Source organism: Engystomops pustulosus, chromosome 9 (assembly GCF_040894005.1).
Source record: "Engystomops pustulosus chromosome 9, aEngPut4.maternal, whole genome shotgun sequence".
In the NCBI taxonomy this organism is placed as follows: domain Eukaryota; kingdom Metazoa; phylum Chordata; class Amphibia; order Anura; family Leptodactylidae; genus Engystomops; species Engystomops pustulosus.
In genome coordinates, this window is record NC_092419.1 from 66,711,489 (window position 1) to 66,727,306 (window position 15,818).

General features: G+C 45.5%; 61 pseudogenes; all 61 read right to left on the minus strand.

The window, feature by feature from the left end:
• Positions 1–19: 19 nt before the first annotated feature.
• Positions 20–138, minus strand: LOC140099514 (5S ribosomal RNA; annotated as a pseudogene).
• Positions 139–389: 251 nt separating this feature from the next.
• LOC140094223 (5S ribosomal RNA) lies at positions 390–508 on the minus strand (annotated as a pseudogene).
• A 70-nt stretch (positions 509–578) lies between these two features.
• LOC140099515 (5S ribosomal RNA) lies at positions 579–697 on the minus strand (annotated as a pseudogene).
• Positions 698–956: 259 nt separating this feature from the next.
• LOC140094666 (5S ribosomal RNA) lies at positions 957–1,075 on the minus strand (annotated as a pseudogene).
• A 70-nt stretch (positions 1,076–1,145) lies between these two features.
• Positions 1,146–1,264, minus strand: LOC140078645 (5S ribosomal RNA; annotated as a pseudogene).
• A 70-nt stretch (positions 1,265–1,334) lies between these two features.
• On the minus strand, positions 1,335–1,453 carry LOC140084954 (5S ribosomal RNA; annotated as a pseudogene).
• Positions 1,454–1,704: 251 nt separating this feature from the next.
• Positions 1,705–1,823, minus strand: LOC140080291 (5S ribosomal RNA; annotated as a pseudogene).
• A 70-nt stretch (positions 1,824–1,893) lies between these two features.
• On the minus strand, positions 1,894–2,012 carry LOC140099517 (5S ribosomal RNA; annotated as a pseudogene).
• Positions 2,013–2,082: 70 nt separating this feature from the next.
• Positions 2,083–2,201, minus strand: LOC140084223 (5S ribosomal RNA; annotated as a pseudogene).
• Positions 2,202–2,460: 259 nt separating this feature from the next.
• Positions 2,461–2,579, minus strand: LOC140083289 (5S ribosomal RNA; annotated as a pseudogene).
• A 70-nt stretch (positions 2,580–2,649) lies between these two features.
• Positions 2,650–2,768, minus strand: LOC140081608 (5S ribosomal RNA; annotated as a pseudogene).
• A 70-nt stretch (positions 2,769–2,838) lies between these two features.
• On the minus strand, positions 2,839–2,957 carry LOC140088408 (5S ribosomal RNA; annotated as a pseudogene).
• Positions 2,958–3,208: 251 nt separating this feature from the next.
• Positions 3,209–3,327, minus strand: LOC140080292 (5S ribosomal RNA; annotated as a pseudogene).
• A 70-nt stretch (positions 3,328–3,397) lies between these two features.
• Positions 3,398–3,516, minus strand: LOC140099518 (5S ribosomal RNA; annotated as a pseudogene).
• A 259-nt stretch (positions 3,517–3,775) lies between these two features.
• Positions 3,776–3,894, minus strand: LOC140095009 (5S ribosomal RNA; annotated as a pseudogene).
• A 70-nt stretch (positions 3,895–3,964) lies between these two features.
• LOC140099519 (5S ribosomal RNA) lies at positions 3,965–4,083 on the minus strand (annotated as a pseudogene).
• Positions 4,084–4,334: 251 nt separating this feature from the next.
• LOC140080293 (5S ribosomal RNA) lies at positions 4,335–4,453 on the minus strand (annotated as a pseudogene).
• A 251-nt stretch (positions 4,454–4,704) lies between these two features.
• LOC140087539 (5S ribosomal RNA) lies at positions 4,705–4,823 on the minus strand (annotated as a pseudogene).
• A 70-nt stretch (positions 4,824–4,893) lies between these two features.
• On the minus strand, positions 4,894–5,012 carry LOC140095355 (5S ribosomal RNA; annotated as a pseudogene).
• A 70-nt stretch (positions 5,013–5,082) lies between these two features.
• LOC140099520 (5S ribosomal RNA) lies at positions 5,083–5,201 on the minus strand (annotated as a pseudogene).
• Positions 5,202–5,271: 70 nt separating this feature from the next.
• Positions 5,272–5,390, minus strand: LOC140099522 (5S ribosomal RNA; annotated as a pseudogene).
• Positions 5,391–5,460: 70 nt separating this feature from the next.
• Positions 5,461–5,579, minus strand: LOC140099523 (5S ribosomal RNA; annotated as a pseudogene).
• Positions 5,580–5,649: 70 nt separating this feature from the next.
• LOC140084224 (5S ribosomal RNA) lies at positions 5,650–5,768 on the minus strand (annotated as a pseudogene).
• A 259-nt stretch (positions 5,769–6,027) lies between these two features.
• Positions 6,028–6,146, minus strand: LOC140084225 (5S ribosomal RNA; annotated as a pseudogene).
• Positions 6,147–6,216: 70 nt separating this feature from the next.
• On the minus strand, positions 6,217–6,335 carry LOC140081609 (5S ribosomal RNA; annotated as a pseudogene).
• Positions 6,336–6,405: 70 nt separating this feature from the next.
• Positions 6,406–6,524, minus strand: LOC140099524 (5S ribosomal RNA; annotated as a pseudogene).
• Positions 6,525–6,775: 251 nt separating this feature from the next.
• LOC140080294 (5S ribosomal RNA) lies at positions 6,776–6,894 on the minus strand (annotated as a pseudogene).
• A 70-nt stretch (positions 6,895–6,964) lies between these two features.
• LOC140099525 (5S ribosomal RNA) lies at positions 6,965–7,083 on the minus strand (annotated as a pseudogene).
• Positions 7,084–7,342: 259 nt separating this feature from the next.
• LOC140083993 (5S ribosomal RNA) lies at positions 7,343–7,461 on the minus strand (annotated as a pseudogene).
• A 251-nt stretch (positions 7,462–7,712) lies between these two features.
• Positions 7,713–7,831, minus strand: LOC140080295 (5S ribosomal RNA; annotated as a pseudogene).
• Positions 7,832–8,082: 251 nt separating this feature from the next.
• LOC140091201 (5S ribosomal RNA) lies at positions 8,083–8,201 on the minus strand (annotated as a pseudogene).
• A 70-nt stretch (positions 8,202–8,271) lies between these two features.
• Positions 8,272–8,390, minus strand: LOC140095356 (5S ribosomal RNA; annotated as a pseudogene).
• A 70-nt stretch (positions 8,391–8,460) lies between these two features.
• LOC140083137 (5S ribosomal RNA) lies at positions 8,461–8,579 on the minus strand (annotated as a pseudogene).
• Positions 8,580–8,830: 251 nt separating this feature from the next.
• LOC140080296 (5S ribosomal RNA) lies at positions 8,831–8,949 on the minus strand (annotated as a pseudogene).
• A 70-nt stretch (positions 8,950–9,019) lies between these two features.
• LOC140099526 (5S ribosomal RNA) lies at positions 9,020–9,138 on the minus strand (annotated as a pseudogene).
• A 70-nt stretch (positions 9,139–9,208) lies between these two features.
• LOC140091448 (5S ribosomal RNA) lies at positions 9,209–9,327 on the minus strand (annotated as a pseudogene).
• A 70-nt stretch (positions 9,328–9,397) lies between these two features.
• LOC140091140 (5S ribosomal RNA) lies at positions 9,398–9,516 on the minus strand (annotated as a pseudogene).
• Positions 9,517–9,586: 70 nt separating this feature from the next.
• On the minus strand, positions 9,587–9,705 carry LOC140080297 (5S ribosomal RNA; annotated as a pseudogene).
• A 70-nt stretch (positions 9,706–9,775) lies between these two features.
• LOC140092872 (5S ribosomal RNA) lies at positions 9,776–9,894 on the minus strand (annotated as a pseudogene).
• Positions 9,895–9,964: 70 nt separating this feature from the next.
• LOC140084955 (5S ribosomal RNA) lies at positions 9,965–10,083 on the minus strand (annotated as a pseudogene).
• Positions 10,084–10,334: 251 nt separating this feature from the next.
• LOC140080299 (5S ribosomal RNA) lies at positions 10,335–10,453 on the minus strand (annotated as a pseudogene).
• Positions 10,454–10,523: 70 nt separating this feature from the next.
• On the minus strand, positions 10,524–10,642 carry LOC140084227 (5S ribosomal RNA; annotated as a pseudogene).
• Positions 10,643–10,901: 259 nt separating this feature from the next.
• On the minus strand, positions 10,902–11,020 carry LOC140084228 (5S ribosomal RNA; annotated as a pseudogene).
• Positions 11,021–11,090: 70 nt separating this feature from the next.
• Positions 11,091–11,209, minus strand: LOC140078356 (5S ribosomal RNA; annotated as a pseudogene).
• A 70-nt stretch (positions 11,210–11,279) lies between these two features.
• On the minus strand, positions 11,280–11,398 carry LOC140099527 (5S ribosomal RNA; annotated as a pseudogene).
• Positions 11,399–11,649: 251 nt separating this feature from the next.
• LOC140080300 (5S ribosomal RNA) lies at positions 11,650–11,768 on the minus strand (annotated as a pseudogene).
• Positions 11,769–11,838: 70 nt separating this feature from the next.
• LOC140081990 (5S ribosomal RNA) lies at positions 11,839–11,957 on the minus strand (annotated as a pseudogene).
• Positions 11,958–12,208: 251 nt separating this feature from the next.
• LOC140080301 (5S ribosomal RNA) lies at positions 12,209–12,327 on the minus strand (annotated as a pseudogene).
• Positions 12,328–12,578: 251 nt separating this feature from the next.
• On the minus strand, positions 12,579–12,697 carry LOC140087540 (5S ribosomal RNA; annotated as a pseudogene).
• A 70-nt stretch (positions 12,698–12,767) lies between these two features.
• LOC140095357 (5S ribosomal RNA) lies at positions 12,768–12,886 on the minus strand (annotated as a pseudogene).
• Positions 12,887–12,956: 70 nt separating this feature from the next.
• Positions 12,957–13,075, minus strand: LOC140099529 (5S ribosomal RNA; annotated as a pseudogene).
• A 251-nt stretch (positions 13,076–13,326) lies between these two features.
• Positions 13,327–13,445, minus strand: LOC140080302 (5S ribosomal RNA; annotated as a pseudogene).
• A 70-nt stretch (positions 13,446–13,515) lies between these two features.
• LOC140099530 (5S ribosomal RNA) lies at positions 13,516–13,634 on the minus strand (annotated as a pseudogene).
• A 70-nt stretch (positions 13,635–13,704) lies between these two features.
• LOC140084229 (5S ribosomal RNA) lies at positions 13,705–13,823 on the minus strand (annotated as a pseudogene).
• Positions 13,824–14,082: 259 nt separating this feature from the next.
• On the minus strand, positions 14,083–14,201 carry LOC140084230 (5S ribosomal RNA; annotated as a pseudogene).
• A 70-nt stretch (positions 14,202–14,271) lies between these two features.
• LOC140078418 (5S ribosomal RNA) lies at positions 14,272–14,390 on the minus strand (annotated as a pseudogene).
• A 251-nt stretch (positions 14,391–14,641) lies between these two features.
• Positions 14,642–14,760, minus strand: LOC140080303 (5S ribosomal RNA; annotated as a pseudogene).
• A 70-nt stretch (positions 14,761–14,830) lies between these two features.
• On the minus strand, positions 14,831–14,949 carry LOC140084231 (5S ribosomal RNA; annotated as a pseudogene).
• Positions 14,950–15,208: 259 nt separating this feature from the next.
• On the minus strand, positions 15,209–15,327 carry LOC140084232 (5S ribosomal RNA; annotated as a pseudogene).
• A 70-nt stretch (positions 15,328–15,397) lies between these two features.
• On the minus strand, positions 15,398–15,516 carry LOC140078357 (5S ribosomal RNA; annotated as a pseudogene).
• A 70-nt stretch (positions 15,517–15,586) lies between these two features.
• LOC140099531 (5S ribosomal RNA) lies at positions 15,587–15,705 on the minus strand (annotated as a pseudogene).
• Positions 15,706–15,818: the final 113 nt, after the last annotated feature.

Here is a 15,818-nt window from a genome sequence, read left to right on the forward strand (position 1 = left end):
CAATTTTCAGGTTCAAAAAGGTCAACGGAACTTGGGATTCCCAGCCAGTCTCCCATGCTGGTACTTGCCAAGCCTTAAGCTGCATTGCTGCTGCGATCTGACGAGAGCAGGCACATTCAGCTTAGAATGGCCGTTGACAGCAGCTGTTCAGTTTGAACCTTCTTTTACTATCTCATAGAGAAACTAACACAATTTTCAGGTTCAAAAAGGTCAACGGAACTTGGGATTCCCAGCCAGTCTCCCATGCTGGTACTTGCCAAGCCTTAAGCTGCTGCGATCTGACGAGAGCAGGCACATTCAGCTTAGAATGGCCGTTGACAGCAGCTGTTCAATTTGAACCTTCTTTTACTATCTCATAGAGAAACTAACACAATTTTCAGGTTCAAAAAGGTCAACAGAACTTGGGAATCCCAGCCAGTCTCCCATGCTGGTACTTGCCAAGCCTTAAGCTGCATTGCTGCTGCGATCTGACGAGAGCAGGCACATTCAGCTTAGAATGGCCGTTGACAGCAGCTGCCTAATTTCTACTTTCTTTTACTATCTCATAGAGAAACTAACACAATTTTCAGGTTCAAAAAGGTCAACGGAACTTGGGATTCCCAGCCAGTCTCCCATGCTGGTACTTGCCAAGCCTTAAGCTGCATTGCTGCTGCGATCTGACGAGAGCAGGCACATTCAGCTTAGAATGGCCGTTGACAGCAGCTGTTCAGTTTGAACCTTCTTTTACTATCTCATAGAGAAACTAACACAATTTTCAGGTTCAAAAAGGTCAACGGAACTTGGGATTCCCAGCCAGTCTCCCATGCTGGTACTTGCCAAGCCTTAAGCTGCATTGCTGCTGTGATCCGACAAGAGCACGCACATTCAGCTTAGAATGGCCGTTGACAGCAGCTGTTCAATTTGAACCTTCTTTTACTATCTCATAGAGAAACTAACACAATTTTCAGGTTCAAAAAGGTCAACGGAACTTGGGATTCCCAGCCAGTCTCCCATGCTGGTACTTGCCAAGCCTTAAGCTGCATTGCTGCTGCTATCTGACGAGAGCAGGCACATTAAGCTTAGAATGGCCGTTGACAGCAGCTGTTCAATTTGAACCTTCTTTTACTATCTCATAGAGAAACTATCACAATTTTCAGGTTCAAAAAGGTCAACAGAACTTGGAATTCCCAGCCAGTCTCCCATGCTGGTACTTGCCAAGCCTTAAGCTGCATTGCTGCTGCGATCTGACGAGAGCAGGCACATTCAGCTTAGAATGGCTGTTGACAGCAGCTGTTCAATTTGAACCTTCTTTTACCATCTTTGACAGAGAAACTAACAATTTTCAGGTTCAAAAAGGTCAACGGAACTTGGGATTCCCAGCCAGTCTCCCATGCTGGTACTTGCCAAGCCTTAAGCTACATTGCTGCTGCGATCTGACGAGAGCAGGCACATTCAGCTTAGAATGGCCGTTGACAGCAGCTGTTCAATTTGAACCTTCTTTTACTATCTCATAGAGAAACTAACACAATTTTCAGGTTCAAAAAGGTCAACGGAACTTGGGATTCCCAGCCAGTCTCCCATGCTGGTACTTGCCAAGCCTTAATCTGCTGCGATCTGATGAGAGCAGGCACATTCAGCTTAGAATGGCCGTTGACAGCAGCTGTTCAATTTGAACCTTCTTTTACTATCTCATAGAGAAACTAACACAATTTTCAGGTTCAAAAAGGTCAACAGAACTTGGGATTCCCAGCCAGTCTCCCATGCTGGTACTTGCCAAGCCTTAAGCTGCATTGCTGCTGCGATCTGACGAGAGCAGGCACATTCAGCTTAGAATGGCCGTTGACAGCAGCTGCCTAATTTCTACTTTCTTTTACTATCTCATAGAGAAACTAACACAATTTTCAGGTTCAAAAAGGTCAACGGAACTTGGGATTCCCAGCCAGTCTCCCATGCTGGTACTTGCCAAGCCTTAAGCTGCATTGCTGCTGCGATCTGACGAGAGCAGGCACATTCAGCTTAGAATGGCCGTTGACAGCAGCTGTTCAATTTGAACCTTCTTTTACTATCTCATAGAGAAACTAACACAATTTTCAGGTTCAAAAAGGTCAACGGAACTTGGGATTCCCAGCCAGTCTCCCATGCTGGTACTTGCCAAGCCTTAAGCTGCATTGATGCTGCGATCTGACGAGAGCAGGCACATTCAGCTTAGAATGGCCGTTGACAGCAGCTGTTCAGTTTGAACCTTCTTTTACTATCTCATAGAGAAACTAACACAATTTTCAGGTTCAAAAAGGTCAACGGAACTTGGGATTCGCAGCCAGTCTCCCATGCTGGTACTTGCCAAGCCTTAAGCTGCATCGCTGCTGTGATCCGACAAGAGCACGCACATTCAGCTTAGAATGGCCGTTGACAGCAGCTGTTCAATTTGAACCTTCTTTTACTATCTCATAGAGAAACTAACACAATTTTCAGGTTCAAAAAGGTCAACGGAACTTGGGATTCCCAGCCAGTCTCCCATGCTGGTACTTGCCAAGCCTTAAGCTGCATCGATGCTGCGATCTGACGAGAGCAGGCACATTCAGCTTAGAATGGCCGTTGACAGCAGCTGTTCAATTTGAACCTTCTTTTACTATCTCATAGAGAAACTAACACAATTTTCAGGTTCAAAAAGGTCAACAGAACTTGGAATTCCCAGCCAGTCTCCCATGCTGGTACTTGCCAAGCCTTAAGCTGCATTGCTACTGCGATCTGACGAGAGCAGGCACATTCAGCTTAGAATGGCTGTTGACAGCAGCTGTTCAATTTGAACCTTCTTTTACTATCTCATAGAGAAACTAACACAATTTTCAGGTTCAAAAAGGTCAACGGAACTTGGGATTTCCAGCCAGTCTCCCATGCTGGTACTTGCCAAGCCTTAAGCTGCATTGCTGCTGCGATCTGACGAGAGCAGGCACATTCAGCTTAGAATGGCCGTTGACAGCAGCTGTTCAGTTTGAACCTTCTTTTACTATCTCATAGAGAAACTAACACAATTTTCAGGTTCAAAAAGGTCAACGGAACTTGGGATTCCCAGCCAGTCTCCCATGCTGGTACTTGCCAAGCCTTAAGCTGCTACGATCTGACGAGAGCAGGCACATTCAGCTTAGAATGGCCGTTGACAGCAGCTGTTCAATTTGAACCTTCTTTTACTATCTCATAGAGAAACTAACACAATTTTCAGGTTCAAAAAGGTCAACAGAACTTGGGATTCCCAGCCAGTCTCCCATGCTGGTACTTGCCAAGCCTTAAGCTGCATTGCTGCTGCGATCTGACGAGAGCAGGCACATTCAGCTTAGAATGGCCGTTGACAGCAGCTGCCTAATTTCTACTTTCTTTTACTATCTCATAGAGAAACTAACACAATTTTCAGGTTCAAAAAGGTCAACGGAACTTGGGATTCCCAGCCAGTCTCCCATGCTGGTACTTGCCAAGCCTTAAGCTGCATTGCTGCTGCGATCTGACGAGAGCAGGCACATTCAGCTTAGAATGGCCGTTGACAGCAGCTGTTCAGTTTGAACCTTCTTTTACTATCTCATAGAGAAACTAACACAATTTTCAGGTTCAAAAAGGTCAACGGAACTTGGGATTCGCAGCCAGTCTCCCATGCTGGTACTTGCCAAGCCTTAAGCTGCATCGCTGCTGTGATCCGACAAGAGCACGCACATTCAGCTTAGAATGGCCGTTGACAGCAGCTGTTCAATTTGAACCTTCTTTTACTATCTCATAGAGAAACTAACACAATTTTCAGGTTCAAAAAGGTCAACGGAACTTGGGATTCCCTGCCAGTCTCCCATGCTGGTACTTGCCAAGCCTTAAGCTGCATTGCTGCTGCTATCTGACGAGAGCAGGCACATTCAGCTTAGAATGGCCGTTGACAGCAGCTGTTCAATTTGAACCTTCTTTTACTATCTCATAGAGAAACTAACACAATTTTCAGGTTCAAAAAGGTCAACGGAACTTGGGATTCCCAGCCAGTCTCCCATGCTGGTACTTGCCAAGCCTTAAGCTGCATTGCTGCTGCGATCTGACGAGAGCAGGCACATTCAGCTTAGAATGGCCGTTGACAGCAGCTGTTCAGTTTGAACCTTCTTTTACTATCTCATAGAGAAACTAACACAATTTTCAGGTTCAAAAAGGTCAACGGAACTTGGGATTCCCAGCCAGTCTCCCATGCTGGTACTTGCCAAGCCTTAAGCTGCTGCGATCTGATGAGAGCAGGCACATTCAGCTTAGAATGGCCGTTGACAGCAGCTGTTCAATTTGAACCTTCTTTTACTATCTCATAGAGAAACTAACACAATTTTCAGGTTCAAAAAGGTCAACAGAACTTGGGATTCCCAGCCAGTCTCCCATGCTGGTACTTGCCAAGCCTTAAGCTGCATTGCTGCTGCGATCTGACGAGAGCAGGCACATTCAGCTTAGAATGGCCGTTGACAGCAGCTGCCTAATTTCTACTTTCTTTTACTATCTCATAGAGAAACTAACACAATTTTCAGGTTCAAAAAGGTCAACGGAACTTGGAATTCCCAGCCAGTCTCCCATGCTGGTACTTGCCAAGCCTTAAGCTGCTGCAATCTGATGAGAGCACGCACATTCAGCTTAGAATGGCCGTTGACAGCAGCTGTTCAATTTGAACCTTCTTTTACTATCTCATAGAGAAACTAACACAATTTTCAGGTTCAAAAAGGTCAACGGAACTTGGGATTCCCAGGCAGTCTCCCATGCTGGTACTTGCCAAGCCTTAAGCTGCATTGCTGCTGCTATCTGACGAGAGCAGGCACATTAAGCTTAGAATGGCCGTTGACAGCAGCTGTTCAATTTGAACCTTCTTTTACTATCTCATAGAGAAACTATCACAATTTTCAGGTTCAAAAAGGTCAACAGAACTTGGAATTCAAAGCCAGTCTCCCATGCTGGTACTTGCCAAGCCTTAAGCTGCATTGCTGCTGCGATCTGACGAGAGCAGGCACATTCAGCTTAGAATGGCTGTTGACAGCAGCTGTTCAATTTGAACCTTCTTTTACTATCTCATAGAGAAACTAACACAATTTTCAGGTTCAAAAAGGTCAACGGAACTTGGGATTCCCAGCCAGTCTCCCATGCTGGTACTTGCCAAGCCTTAAGCTGCATTGCTGCTGCGATCTGACGAGAGCAGGCACATTCAGCTTAGAATGGCCGTTGACAGCAGCTATTCAGTTTGAACCTTCTTTTACTATCTCATAGAGAAACTAACACAATTTTCAGGTTCAAAAAGGTCAACGGAACTTGGGATTCCCAGCCAGTCTCCCATGCTGGTACTTGCCAAGCCTTAAGCTGCATTGCTGCTGCGATCTGACGAGAGCAGGCACATTCAGCTTAGAATGGCCGTTGACAGCAGCTGCCTAATTTCTACTTTCTTTTACTATCTCATAGAGAAACTAACACAATTTTCAGGTTCAAAAAGGTCAACGGAACTTGGGATTCCCAGCCAGTCTCCCATGCTGGTACTTGCCAAGCCTTAAGCTGCATTGCTGCTGCGATCTGACGAGAGCAGGCACATTCAGCTTAGAATGGCCGTTGACAGCAGCTGTTCAATTTGAACCTTCTTTTACTATCTCATAGAGAAACTAACACAATTTTCAGGTTCAAAAAGGTCAACGGAACTTGGGATTCCCAGCCAGTCTCCCATGCTGGTACTTGCCAAGCCTTAAGCTGCATTGATGCTGCGATCTGACGAGAGCAGGCACATTCAGCTTAGAATGGCCGTTGACAGCAGCTGTTCAGTTTGAACCTTCTTTTACTATCTCATAGAGAAACTAACACAATTTTCAGGTTCAAAAAGGTCAACGGAACTTGGGATTCGCAGCCAGTCTCCCATGCTGGTACTTGCCAAGCCTTAAGCTGCATCGCTGCTGTGATCCGACAAGAGCACGCACATTCAGCTTAGAATGGCCGTTGACAGCAGCTGTTCAATTTGAACCTTCTTTTACTATCTCATAGAGAAACTAACACAATTTTCAGGTTCAAAAAGGTCAACGGAACTTGGGATTCCCAGCCAGTCTCCCATGCTGGTACTTGCCAAGCCTTAAGCTGCATTGATGCTGCGATCTGACGAGAGCAGGCACATTCAGCTTAGAATGGCCGTTGACAGCAGCTGTTCAATTTGAACCTTCTTTTACTATCTCATAGAGAAACTAACACAATTTTCAGGTTCAAAAAGGTCAACAGAACTTGGAATTCCCAGCCAGTCTCCCATGCTGGTACTTGCCAAGCCTTAAGCTGCATTGCTACTGCGATCTGACGAGAGCAGGCACATTCAGCTTAGAATGGCTGTTGACAGCAGCTGTTCAATTTGAACCTTCTTTTACTATCTCATAGAGAAACTAACACAATTTTCAGGTTCAAAAAGGTCAACGGAACTTGGGATTCCCAGCCAGTCTCCCATGCTGGTACTTGCCAAGCCTTAAGCTGCATTGCTGCTGCGATCTGACGAGAGCAGGCACATTCAGCTTAGAATGGCCGTTGACAGCAGCTGTTCAGTTTGAACCTTCTTTTACTATCTCATAGAGAAACTAACACAATTTTCAGGTTCAAAAAGGTCAACGGAACTTGGGATTCCCAGCCAGTCTCCCATGCTGGTACTTGCCAAGCCTTAAGCTGCTGCGATCTGACGAGAGCAGGCACATTCAGCTTAGAATGGCCGTTGACAGCAGCTGTTCAATTTGAACCTTCTTTTACTATCTCATAGAGAAACTAACACAATTTTCAGGTTCAAAAAGGTCAACAGAACTTGGGATTCCCAGCCAGTCTCCCATGCTGGTACTTGCCAAGCCTTAAGCTGCATTGCTGCTGCGATCTGACGAGAGCAGGCACATTCAGCTTAGAATGGCCGTTGACAGCAGCTGCCTAATTTCTACTTTCTTTTACTATCTCATAGAGAAACTAACACAATTTTCAGGTTCAAAAAGGTCAACGGAACTTGGGATTCCCAGCCAGTCTCCCATGCTGGTACTTGCCAAGCCTTAAGCTGCATTGCTGCTGCGATCTGACGAGAGCAGGCACATTCAGCTTAGAATGGCCGTTGACAGCAGCTGTTCAGTTTGAACCTTCTTTTACTATCTCATAGAGAAACTAACACAATTTTCAGGTTCAAAAAGGTCAACGGAACTTGGGATTCGCAGCCAGTCTCCCATGCTGGTACTTGCCAAGCCTTAAGCTGCATCGCTGCTGTGATCCGACAAGAGCACGCACATTCAGCTTAGAATGGCCGTTGACAGCAGCTGTTCAATTTGAACCTTCTTTTACTATCTCATAGAGAAACTAACACAATTTTCAGGTTCAAAAAGGTCAACGGAACTTGGGATTCCCTGCCAGTCTCCCATGCTGGTACTTGCCAAGCCTTAAGCTGCATTGCTGCTGCGATCTGACGAGAGCAGGCACATTCAGCTTAGAATGGCCGTTGACAGCAGCTGTTCAGTTTGAACCTTCTTTTACTATCTCATAGAGAAACTAACACAATTTTCAGGTTCAAAAAGGTCAACGGAACTTGGGATTCCCAGCCAGTCTCCCATGCTGGTACTTGCCAAGCCTTAAGCTGCTGCGATCTGATGAGAGCAGGCACATTCAGCTTAGAATGGCCGTTGACAGCAGCTGTTCAATTTGAACCTTCTTTTACTATCTCATAGAGAAACTAACACAATTTTCAGGTTCAAAAAGGTCAACAGAACTTGGGATTCCCAGCCAGTCTCCCATGCTGGTACTTGCCAAGCCTTAAGCTGCATTGCTGCTGCGATCTGACGAGAGCAGGCACATTCAGCTTAGAATGGCCGTTGACAGCAGCTGCCTAATTTCTACTTTCTTTTACTATCTCATAGAGAAACTAACACAATTTTCAGGTTCAAAAAGGTCAACGGAACTTGGGATTCCCAGCCAGTCTCCCATGCTGGTACTTGCCAAGCCTTAAGCTGCTGCAATCTGATGAGAGCACGCACATTCAGCTTAGAATGGCCGTTGACAGCAGCTGTTCAATTTGAACCTTCTTTTACTATCTCATAGAGAAACTAACACAATTTTCAGGTTCAAAAAGGTCAACGGAACTTGGGATTCCCAGGCAGTCTCCCATGCTGGTACTTGCCAAGCCTTAAGCTGCATTGCTGCTGCCATCTGACGAGAGCAGGCACATTAAGCTTAGAATGGCCGTTGACAGCAGCTGTTCAATTTGAACCTTCTTTTACTATCTCATAGAGAAACTATCACAATTTTCAGGTTCAAAAAGGTCAACAGAACTTGGAATTCAAAGCCAGTCTCCCATGCTGGTACTTGCCAAGCCTTAAGCTGCATTGCTGCTGCGATCTGACGAGAGCAGGCACATTCAGCTTAGAATGGCTGTTGACAGCAGCTGTTCAATTTGAACCTTCTTTTACTATCTCATAGAGAAACTAACACAATTTTCAGGTTCAAAAAGGTCAACGGAACTTGGGATTCCCAGCCAGTCTCCCATGCTGGTACTTGCCAAGCCTTAAGCTGCATTGCTGCTGCGATCTGACGAGAACAGGCACATTCAGCTTAGAATGGCCGTTGACAGCAGCTATTCAGTTTGAACCTTCTTTTACTATCTCATAGAGAAACTAACACAATTTTCAGGTTCAAAAAGGTCAACGGAACTTGGGATTCCCAGCCAGTCTCCCATGCTGGTACTTGCCAAGCCTTAATCTGCTGCGATCTGATGAGAGCAGGCACATTCAGCTTAGAATGGCCGTTGACAGCAGCTGTTCAATTTGAACCTTCTTTTACTATCTCATAGAGAAACTAACACAATTTTCAGGTTCAAAAAGGTCAACAGAACTTGGGATTCCCAGCCAGTCTCCCATGCTGGTACTTGCCAAGCCTTAAGCTGCATTGCTGCTGCGATCTGACGAGAGCAGGCACATTCAGCTTAGAATGGCCGTTGACAGCAGCTGCCTAATTTCTACTTTCTTTTACTATCTCATAGAGAAACTAACACAATTTTCAGGTTCAAAAAGGTCAACGGAACTTGGGATTCCCAGCCAGTCTCCCATGCTGGTACTTGCCAAGCCTTAAGCTGCATTGCTGCTGCGATCTGACGAGAGCAGGCACATTCAGCTTAGAATGGCCGTTGACAGCAGCTGTTCAATTTGAACCTTCTTTTACTATCTCATAGAGAAACTAACACAATTTTCAGGTTCAAAAAGGTCAACGGAACTTGGGATTCCCAGCCAGTCTCCCATGCTGTTACTTGCCAAGCCTTAAGCTGCATTGCTGCTGCGATCTGACGAGAGCAGGCACATTCAGCTTAGAATGGCCGTTGACAGCAGCTGTTCAATTTGAACCTTCTTTTACTATCTCATAGAGAAACTAACACAATTTTAAGGTTCAAAAAGGTCAACAGAACTTGGGATTCCCAGCCAGTCTCCCATGCTGGTACTTGCCAAGCCTTAAGCTTCATTGTTGCTGCGATCTGACGAGAGCAGGCACATTCAGCTTAGAATGGCCGTTGACAGCAGCTGTTCAATTTGAACCTTCTTTTACTATCTCATAGAGAAACTAACACAATTTTCAGGTTCAAAAAGGTCAACAGAACTTGGGATTCCCAGCCAGTCTCCCATGCTGGTACTTGCCAAGCCTTAAGCTGCATTGCTGCTGCGATCTGACGAGAGCAGGCACATTCAGCTTAGAATGGCCGTTGACAGCAGCTGTTCAGTTTGAACCTTCTTTTACTATCTCATAGAGAAACTAACACAATTTTCAGGTTCAAAAAGGTCAACGGAACTTGGGATTCCCAGCCAGTCTCCCATGCTGATACTTGCCAAGCCTAAAGCTACATTGCTGCTGCGATCTGACGAGAGCAGGCACATTCAGCTTAGAATGGCCGTTGACAGCAGCTGTTCAATTTGAACCTTCTTTTACCATCTTTGACAGAGAAACTAACAATTTTCAGGTTCAAAAAGGTCAACGGAACTTGGGATTCCCAGCCAGTCTCCCATGCTGGTACTTGCCAAGCCTTAAGCTACATTGCTGCTGCGATCTGACGAGAGCAGGCACATTCAGCTTAGAATGGCCGTTGACAGCAGCTGTTCAATTTGAACCTTCTTTTACTATCTCATAGAGAAACTAACACAATTTTCAGGTTCAAAAAGGTCAACGGAACTTGGGATTCCCAGCCAGTCTCCCATGCTGGTACTTGCCAAGCCTTAATCTGCTGCGATCTGATGAGAGCAGGCACATTCAGCTTAGAATGGCCGTTGACAGCAGCTGTTCAATTTGAACCTTCTTTTACTATCTCATAGAGAAACTAACACAATTTTCAGGTTCAAAAAGGTCAACAGAACTTGGGATTCCCAGCCAGTCTCCCATGCTGGTACTTGCCAAGCCTTAAGCTGCATTGCTGCTGCGATCTGACGAGAGCAGGCACATTCAGCTTAGAATGGCCGTTGACAGCAGCTGCCTAATTTCTACTTTCTTTTACTATCTCATAGAGAAACTAACACAATTTTCAGGTTCAAAAAGGTCAACGGAACTTGGGATTCCCAGCCAGTCTCCCATGCTGGTACTTGCCAAGCCTTAAGCTGCATTGATGCTGCGATCTGACGAGAGCAGGCACATTCAGCTTAGAATGGCCGTTGACAGCAGCTGTTCAGTTTGAACCTTCTTTTACTATCTCATAGAGAAACTAACACAATTTTCAGGTTCAAAAAGGTCAACGGAACTTGGGATTCGCAGCCAGTCTTCCATGCTGGTACTTGCCAAGCCTTAAGCTGCATCGCTGCTGTGATCCGACAAGAGCACGCACATTCAGCTTAGAATGGCCGTTGACAGCAGCTGTTCAATTTGAACCTTCTTTTACTATCTCATAGAGAAACTAACACAATTTTCAGGTTCAAAAAGGTCAACGGAACTTGGGATTCCCAGCCAGTCTCCCATGCTGGTACTTGCCAAGCCTTAAGCTGCATTGATGCTGCGATCTGACGAGAGCAGGCACATTCAGCTTAGAATGGCCGTTGACAGCAGCTGTTCAATTTGAACCTTCTTTTACTATCTCATAGAGAAACTAACACAATTTTCAGGTTCAAAAAGGTCAACAGAACTTGGAATTCCCAGCCAGTCTCCCATGCTGGTACTTTCCAAGCCTTAAGCTGCATTGCTGCTGCGATCTGACGAGAGCAGGCACATTCAGCTTAGAATGGCTGTTGACAGCAGCTGTTCAATTTGAACCTTCTTTTACTATCTCATAGAGAAACTAACACAATTTTCAGGTTCAAAAAGGTCAACGGAACTTGGGATTCCCAGCCAGTCTCCCATGCTGGTACTTGCCAAGCCTTAAGCTGCATTGCTGCTGCGATCTGACGAGAGCAGGCACATTCAGCTTAGAATGGCCGTTGACAGCAGCTGTTCAGTTTGAACCTTCTTTTACTATCTCATAGAGAAACTAACACAATTTTCAGGTTCAAAAAGGTCAACGGAACTTGGGATTCCCAGCCAGTCTCCCATGCTGGTACTTGCCAAGCCTTAAGCTGCTGCGATCTGACGAGAGCAGGCACATTCAGCTTAGAATGGCCGTTGACAGCAGCTGTTCAATTTGAACCTTCTTTTACTATCTCATAGAGAAACTAACACAATTTTCAGGTTCAAAAAGGTCAACAGAACTTGGGATTCCCAGCCAGTCTCCCATGCTGGTACTTGCCAAGCCTTAAGCTGCATTGCTGCTGCGATCTGACGAGAGCAGGCACATTCAGCTTAGAATGGCCGTTGACAGCAGCTGCCTAATTTCTACTTTCTTTTACTATCTCATAGAGAAACTAACACAATTTTCAGGTTCAAAAAGGTCAACGGAACTTGGGATTCCCAGCCAGTCTCCCATGCTGGTACTTGCCAAGCCCTAAGCTGCATTGCTGCTGCGATCTGACGAGAGCAGGCACATTCAGCTTAGAATGGCCGTTGACAGCAGCTGTTCAGTTTGAACCTTCTTTTACTATCTCATAGAGAAACTAACACAATTTTCAGGTTCAAAAAGGTCAACGGAACTTGGGATTCCCAGCCAGTCTCCCATGCTGGTACTTGCCAAGCCTTAAGCTGCTGCGATCTGATGAGAGCAGGCACATTCAGCTTAGAATGGCCGTTGACAGCAGCTGTTCAATTTGAACCTTCTTTTACTATCTCATAGAGAAACTAACACAATTTTCAGGTTCAAAAAGGTCAACAGAACTTGGGATTCCCAGCCAGTCTCCCATGCTGGTACTTGCCAAGCCTTAAGCTGCATTGCTGCTGCGATCTGACGAGAGCAGGCACATTCAGCTTAGAATGGCCGTTGACAGCAGCTGCCTAATTTCTACTTTCTTTTACTATCTCATAGAGAAACTAACACAATTTTCAGGTTCAAAAAGGTCAACGGAACTTGGGATTCCCAGCCAGTCTCCCATGCTGGTACTTGCCAAGCCTTAAGCTGCTGCAATCTGATGAGAGCACGCACATTCAGCTTAGAATGGCCGTTGACAGCAGCTGTTCAATTTGAACCTTCTTTTACTATCTCATAGAGAAACTAACACAATTTTCAGGTTCAAAAAGGTCAACGGAACTTGGGATTCCCAGGCAGTCTCCCATGCTGGTACTTGCCAAGCCTTAAGCTGCATTGCTGCTGCTATCTGACGAGAGCAGGCACATTAAGCTTAGAATGGCCGTTGACAGCAGCTGTTCAATTTGAACCTTCTTTTACTATCTCATAGAGAAACTATCACAATTTTCAGGTTCAAAAAGGTCAACAGAACTTGGAATTCAAAGCCAGTCTCCCATGCTGGTACTTGCCAAGCCTTAAGCTGCATTGCTGCTGCGATCTGACGAGAGCAGGCACATTCAGCTTAGAATGGCTGTTGACAGCAGCTGTTCAATTTGAACCTTCTTTTACTATCTCATAGAGAAACTAACACAATTTTCAGGTTCAAAAAGGTCAACGGAACTTGGGATTCCCAGCCAGTCTCCCATGCTGGTACTTGCCAAGCCTTAAGCTGCATTGCTGCTGCGATCTGACGAGAGCAGGCACATTCAGCTTAGAATGGCCGTTGACAGCAGCTGTTCAGTTTGAACCTTCTTTTACTATCTCATAGAGAAACTAACACAATTTTCAGGTTCAAAAAGGTCAACGGAACTTGGGATTCCCAGCCAGTCTCCCATGCTGGTACTTGCCAAGCCTTAATCTGCTGCGATCTGATGAGAGCAGGCACATTCAGCTTAGAATGGCCGTTGACAGCAGCTGTTCAATTTGAACCTTCTTTTACTATCTCATAGAGAAACTAACACAATTTTCAGGTTCAAAAAGGTCAACAGAACTTGGGATTCCCAGCCAGTCTCCCATGCTGGTACTTGCCAAGCCTTAAGCTGCATTGCTGCTGCGATCTGACGAGAGCAGGCACATTCAGCTTAGAATGGCCGTTGACAGCAGCTGCCTAATTTCTACTTTCTTTTACTATCTCATAGAGAAACTAACACAATTTTCAGGTTCAAAAAGGTCAACGGAACTTGGGATTCCCAGCCAGTCTCCCATGCTGGTACTTGCCAAGCCTTAAGCTGCATTGCTGCTGCGATCTGACGAGAGCAGGCACATTCAGCTTAGAATGGCCGTTGACAGCAGCTGTTCAATTTGAACCTTCTTTTACTATCTCATAGAGAAACTAACACAATTTTCAGGTTCAAAAAGGTCAACGGAACTTGGGATTCCCAGCCAGTCTCCCATGCTGGTACTTGCCAAGCCTTAAGCTGCATTGATGCTGCGATCTGACGAGAGCAGGCACATTCAGCTTAGAATGGCCGTTGACAGCAGCTGTTCAGTTTGAACCTTCTTTTACTATCTCATAGAGAAACTAACACAATTTTCAGGTTCAAAAAGGTCAACGGAACTTGGGATTCGCAGCCAGTCTCCCATGCTGGTACTTGCCAAGCCTTAAGCTGCATCGCTGCTGTGATCCGAAAAGAGCACGCACATTCAGCTTAGAATGGCCGTTGACAGCAGCTGTTCAATTTGAACCTTCTTTTACTATCTCATAGAGAAACTAACACAATTTTCAGGTTCAAAAAGGTCAACGGAACTTGGGATTCCCAGCCAGTCTCCCATGCTGGTACTTGCCAAGCCTTAAGCTGCATTGATGCTGCGATCTGACGAGAGCAGGCACATTCAGCTTAGAATGGCCGTTGACAGCAGCTGTTCAATTTGAACCTTCTTTTACTATCTCATAGAGAAACTAACACAATTTTCAGGTTCAAAAAGGTCAACAGAACTTGGAATTCCCAGCCAGTCTCCCATGCTGGTACTTGCCAAGCCTTAAGCTGCATTGCTGCTGCGATCTGACGAGAGCAGGCACATTCAGCTTAGAATGGCCGTTGACAGCAGCTGTTCAATTTGAACCTTCTTTTACTATCTCATAGAGAAACTAACACAATTTTCAGGTTCAAAAAGGTCAACGGAACTTGGGATTCCCAGCCAGTCTCCCATGCTGGTACTTGCCAAGCCTTAATCTGCTGCGATCTGATGAGAGCAGGCACATTCAGCTTAGAATGGCCGTTGACAGCAGCTGTTCAATTTGAACCTTCTTTTACTATCTCATAGAGAAACTAACACAATTTTCAGGTTCAAAAAGGTCAACAGAACTTGGGATTCCCAGCCAGTCTCCCATGCTGGTACTTGCCAAGCCTTAAGCTGCATTGCTGCTGCGATCTGACGAGAGCAGGCACATTCAGCTTAGAATGGCCGTTGACAGCAGCTGCCTAATTTCTACTTTCTTTTACTATCTCATAGAGAAACTAACACAATTTTCAGGTTCAAAAAGGTCAACGGAACTTGGGATTCCCAGCCAGTCTCCCATGCTGGTACTTGCCAAGCCTTAAGCTGCATTGATGCTGCGATCTGACGAGAGCAGGCACATTCAGCTTAGAATGGCCGTTGACAGCAGCTGTTCAGTTTGAACCTTCTTTTACTATCTCATAGAGAAACTAACACAATTTTCAGGTTCAAAAAGGTCAACGGAACTTGGGATTCGCAGCCAGTCTTCCATGTTGGTACTTGCCAAGCCTTAAGCTGCATCGCTGCTGTGATCCGACAAGAGCACGCACATTCAGCTTAGAATGGCCGTTGACAGCAGCTGTTCAATTTGAACCTTCTTTTACTATCTCATAGAGAAACTAACACAATTTTCAGGTTCAAAAAGGTCAACGGAACTTGGGATTCCCAGCCAGTCTCCCATGCTGGTACTTGCCAAGCCTTAAGCTGCATTGATGCTGCGATCTGACGAGAGCAGGCACATTCAGCTTAGAATGGCCGTTGACAGCAGCTGTTCAATTTGAACCTTCTTTTACTATCTCATAGAGAAACTAACACAATTTTCAGGTTCAAAAAGGTCAACAGAACTTGGAATTCCCAGCCAGTCTCCCATGCTGGTACTTTCCAAGCCTTAAGCTGCATTGCTGCTGCGATCTGACGAGAGCAGGCACATTCAGCTTAGAATGGCTGTTGACAGCAGCTGTTCAATTTGAACCTTCTTTTACTATCTCATAGAGAAACTAACACAATTTTCAGGTTCAAAAAGGTCAACGGAACTTGGGATTCCCAGCCAGTCTCCCATGCTGGTACTTGCCAAGCCTTAAGCTGCATTGCTGCTGCGATCTGACGAGAGCAGGCACATTCAGCTTAGAATGGCCGTTGACAGCAGCTGTTCAGTTTGAACCTTCTTTTACTATCTCATAGAGAAACTAACACAATTTTCAGGTTCAAAAAGGTCAACGGAACTTGGGATTCCCAGCCAGTCTCCCATGCTGGT